Below are 6,000 nucleotides of genomic sequence, written 5' to 3' on the forward strand. Positions count from 1 at the left end.
AGAGCTCGGCAATCAATCCACTCCACGAGCAGTCAGCATGCACGAAATCCGCTGGTGGTGACTGCTATATTTTGCTATCACCGTAGAGGACGAAGTTGAATGCTGCTACCTATTTGAATACTTATTAGACCAAGAAATATGTTTGTTCTGCACATGCACATATCACTAAAGCGTGCTTTAAATCAGTTTTATGTATATCAATATGTTTGCATCTTTGGTACATGACATTGCCTATGATGTGTGCGATTTTTGTTCATGATTGTATACTGTAGTAATCTTATATAAACAAAATAATACGTAGTTAATTGTTATCCATTCGTATAGATTATGTTTTCATAGATATTAAGCTACAAATAGCTGTAAACAATTTAAATTCAAAATATATATTTTGTGGCAATTTATGATTAGATACTAGATACTGAAAATCGACGAGTAAAGTTGCTTGAGTAAATATTGTGAAACATTTTGATTAAGAAGGAAGTTCTGTGACATGGTGGATAGTAATATTTGTAATAGAGATTAAAAGATGTATATACATTCCTATTTTGGATTCATGCCTACTTTGGATTCATACTTATTTCGGATTCCTATTCTGGAGTCTTCTTTATTATATTCGTATTGTTGTAGTTTTTGTTCTTCAGAAGCAGTTAATGTTGTGTTTGCATATTACTTGAGAGGAAACATTTGTTAGCAGTAGTCGATGGAATCTCAATGTGCTCATTGGACCAAAATATTATTCTAGGACAATTGGGACTTATACAGAGAAGATATGGACAATGTCATATGAATATATCATGACTGCATTGCTTTCGAGGATCTGAAATTCATACCGAACATTCGATTCGTTAGAACTTGAATAGAAATTTGATTAACTTTTAAGATTTTTTTGAATTCAATTCATGATACTTAAGTTTCTCTTGATCTGGATATTGCTTTTATAAATGTGATTTATTATAAAATACTTTATGAAATATATCATTTCAAGGCGGATATTTATGCTCATGACATATATCACAATTGTTTCGTTTGATTTTGTAACACAAAATGGAAAAAATTCACGTTTCTCATCATCATTATCATCATATGAAAAAAATGATTGCATACTACCGCATTTTTTTCATGATTAGTTTTGATCACTGCACTCCAAAAGCGACAAGAATTGTTATTTTAGGTACTCCATTAAACCTCATTTAGCGGCTACTAGTCACGCATAGCCATAAATATGCATGCAGAATATATGATTAGATACTAGAGACTGAGCATCGACGAATTAGGTCACTTGAGTAAATATTGTGAAATACTTGATTATTATCTTGACTCGAATCACACACGTATCAATGAGAGTTTGTTTTCAATTGTTTCAAGTAAATGATGTGTGAAAAGACCCAATGCTGTCTTATATCGATACTTAGAGATTACTAATCTCGTCAGGGAACTGTAAAACTTTAATCATAAAAATCAATTCTATATAAACATAATGATGTTTACCTTTTTAAATGGTGTCTTGTTGATATAGGCAGTGGACATGCGAAAACATAATTCAAATGTAATAACATACCATGATCATGAATATACTACACAAAATAATTTGTATGTAGGTATAAAATGTATTAAACCTATAGATAACGATGCATGATGGTATATGTTTGGTCTTTCTTTTATTATTTTCATATCCGACCGATATTTAAGTACAGGAAAATAGCATGATTTTACAATGCCACAGCCGTGATGAGGAATAGTTTTTTCTTTTTTAATAATTAAAAGAGATTATATCCATTATATCGAAGGGTATTATTTCAATGTTCTACTAGTTATACATTTGATGACATAATACTAAATTTATGTATAATGCATCTGACAAATATCCTCATGGTTGATTTAGCATAAATGTCATCCCAATGATACAAACGTTTAGTATAATGCACAGACGAGCGACAGTGACTGTGTGAAGTTCTATGTGACTCCCTGTTATGCGTTAGGGTGGGGTGCTCCCAATATTTATTTGAATTACTTTGGAATTCCCACCCTGGCTCGTTTTTGTAGGAAGTGAAATTAGTGATAGAGAGAGGTAAAGCTACGAGCCCTCAATCAGCAATACCGACAATTAAATTATTAAGAACACAAAGGTGAAATCCAAAAGAATAACAATTTAATGCAAATTAAACGATATTAGTTTCTCAACCAATCTACTGCCTCTCGACCATGTGACAACCTATTTCATCACGTGATTATAGTGTAAGATGGCTTTCCCCTGTACTTGGTTTCTACTCTTCTGTGTTTACTACGCCAATTGCTTTCCTCCTTCCGGCGTTCTCCGATTTTTCCTGTCCTCTTCCCCTTCTGTCTTCCTTTCTCCTCCTCCTTTTCTTTCTCTCTTTCTCCTTCAACGAGGCTTGTTCCCCGCCTACTTCTATTCTCTATTTCTCCTTCAACGAAGCTTGTTCTCCGCCTACTTCTATCCTGTCTCTCTGAGACTCGGGACTTGACTACTCTGTCCCCAAAAGCTTCCTACGAAAAACACAAGGACGTTAGCATTTGTGTTAGCCATCTCGCCACACTAAATCAACAATCAATCAATCATCAGACTAAGGTTATCTACATCTTTGGTCACGCATTCGTGCACATCGAAAAACACACACGTTCTTATAGAAACAACGTTGCGATAAGAGCGGTGTCCTACTTATCATACAGAAATCACTAAATTGCGTCACATCAATATATATATATATATATATATATATATATATATATATATATATATATATATATATATATATATATATATATATATATTCTTAATCTCATTATTCTCAACAATATCACAATAATCCGACGCATTTCTGTACTTTACACTCTCACAAGTGTACACAAATATTCAATATCCATATTATTTAAATTTACACGCTGCAGCCATTTTACAAGCTACCATTTAATTCACAATGGCAAAATCTAGAATATCACATGAATAAATACACTAGTTTACTACAAAGTAACTAAATAGCGAAATACAATATTAATTCTGACGAGCGAGCAATCTACATAATCATAGCTCATTTCTCAAGCACGCATGTAAATTAAACAATGCAAGGGTAATTCTACGTGCTAACGATTCTAGTAAGTAAATATACATACTGCACTTAATTAGAATTACAATGCCGTAACATTCTGCAACAATCGATCAAATAACTCACTGACCTATACGAAGCTTTCTGTCCTTAGAATGTACTAAGAGTTTTCCCGCCAACTCACGAGTGGCACCCTCGGAGTGAGTATATTCCGCTTTACCAGTACGACGGCTTACAAATCACTAATTCGTTATCAATCCGACTGACTGTTAAGTTCTGGTTCGAATTGATGGCCCCACCCTTTCTCAGTTCTGATTGGATATCAATTCTACCCCCAGTCGGTCTAGATTAACAGACGAGCCTCAGGCTATCTGTCAAAGCGGGGAGATTTGCAATAGCATTGAGGGTCCTTTGTTCTTAGAACAAAGCTTCTGACATCTATATGCTAGTGTTAACACCTAACGGGGGGTTCTTGTACAAACAATAGCCATAACAGTGCAGGGTCGACATACTCATTGCGCTAACCCATTCCTTTGTTCCTGAATTACGTAATCGCGGACAGGCAAACGTGACAGACTGATTTACGTCGTGCCGTAATGCTCTTTAGGGTTACAACAAACATTTACATCAGAACAGTTTATGAAAGTGTGCCAAGAACAATCAAGGATAATACTTTTGCAATAGCTAAATGATCGCGATAAATTTTACCTCCGCACACTGGCTGGGTGGCTATTATTATTTCAAATATGGCTACACCTTGAACCCATGCTTAAGTTGGTCATCTGTCTCTCTCTTTTCACTTGCTGATGTGTTGATACTCGGCGAGATACCAGTTTAAAGGGTTTCTATAACGGCTCTTCCTCGTTTGCTTTACAGCATTTCAGAAGTTTCTACTTACTATATGCATACCTACCAGGAGACACGAAACTACAGCGAAAGGTATATTCCAAGATGCCAAAATCCGCACATCAGTGCAAATGATGTTCCTTCTGGCAATACTATCCTAAAAGGAATCACGCTTAAACTAACCTTATTAGGCCAGTGTTCTGTTGTTGTATTATATAACTGTAATCGCAACCGTCATAACTAAATATAGAGATATCAAAATATGCACTCATTTACAGTTAGGATTGTAGGATTGAATATGGGGGGGGGGGGATGAGTCTGATCGTGATTGCTTTCCGAGTTCCAAATTTACAGGAACGAATAAAATTTTCCGAAGTGTGCTCGATGACGAATGAAAGTTAAAAGAAAACCTTAGTATAATTATATATTGAAACATCAACGGTACGTTATTATCAGTTATTTTAGAAAATGGCTTTTCCTCCTGTTTTTCTAAACAAGAAGAGTTCGTAAATAGAAACGAATTGTCTTGGACGTAAGTAGTAATGACTTTAACCCCGCTCCTTTCAGTTGGGGCTCAATAGTTTTATTTGAATGTTATTACGTTCACGGGTGAAAAACAACATCACGAATGCGTTAGAAGTTTGGTATATTCGCCTTGATTTGCGAACATTGTCGCAATCCCTTAAAGACAGGGTACATAAACGAACACTCGAGACTAAATGCAATCACAGCACAGAAAATGACAACAACAACGGGAAATGGTTATTATTAACACTTTGGCATTGTTTTATTTTTTACGCATCTGTTAAAATTTAAAACACAGAAAGCAATCAAAATCACCATCTCTATTGGACAACTAGTATCGAAACTATCCCGAAACGGCAGAAAAATCTATATTTTAAGCAACAAATTCAAAATGACGTCTTTACCGCTTCAATCCAAGTTCGGGAAGATATAAACTTTTTGTAACTGAATTGCATTGATATTTCCATTTATTTGAATTTAATATATTCATTGCATTTTTATGTTGTTTAAATGACGTTTTTATCTACAGAAATTCGGATTTGTCTGTAGTCCTGCAGCTCTTCGAGGAGAGTGATTTAAAATGAAAAACGCGACATTAATCTTAATCGAACTTCAAATCTGACTAAAACATGTCTCGATCTAAATTGGACATGCTTAGTTTAAAAGTCAGTTTTATATTTTCTCAAGTGATTCCTTTCTTTTTCGAAATATATCGGGATTGTTAAACATGATTACAGGCTTGTTCTTGGATGAAATAAACATGTACACCTATACATATGTCTCTAACTATCTATCTATCTATCTATCCATCTATAGTTTACCATTATGTATCATTTATCACTTACGAATCTATTTTATTTTTAGCATTCCCAGTGTGAAAGTATTGTTCAATGTAGAACAACGTTGCAGAATATATCGATGTTCATCACATGACATTCTACTGGGATCAAAGTTCACATAATTATAGTGGCCAATGTTAGTGGAACACAATGTTGTCGAGTATGTCTACTACTAGCGTGAAAAACAGCAGCGCTTGATTCTGGACATAGATATTTAATGTGAACTCCATGAAGTATATAATGATGGAATGTGAGAGAAGTCGTGGACTTAAGTTTTATATTTGAGACAACTCCAAGATCTCTAGCTATGATACATTAGCATGCTTTTCAGATGCTCCACGCCATTTAGCCCCCCCCCCCCCCCGCCCCTCGAAAACGGAATTGATAAAGCGTATTAGGAGACAATTTGCGAGGGGTGTGTGCAAGATTTCGATTGCTTAAGAACTGCGTAATGGCCTCCACAGGGTTTAATCCGGCACTGTTCAGATGGCCCTCTTTGGGTCAAGATCTAAAGGATTTATATCTGTATGAACCCCTAGTAGAAAGGATATTTACATCACCCATCCTCTCAGTGGCTCTTTCTTCCCTCTCCCTTTTAGGCAGCGAGGATTAGTCGGTTATTGTGTTTCTATTGATCCGAAGTTACTTTTTCTTCTTCCAGCGTTACAATTCCTTGCCGCCTGTGTATCATTTATTCATATATCAGGAACGTGTGCATATCTTCT

Source organism: Sinohyriopsis cumingii, unplaced genomic scaffold, assembly GCF_028554795.1.
Source record: "Sinohyriopsis cumingii isolate HCF-2022 unplaced genomic scaffold, ASM2855479v2 utg000229l, whole genome shotgun sequence".
Classification (NCBI taxonomy): Eukaryota; Metazoa; Mollusca; class Bivalvia; order Unionida; family Unionidae; genus Sinohyriopsis; species Sinohyriopsis cumingii.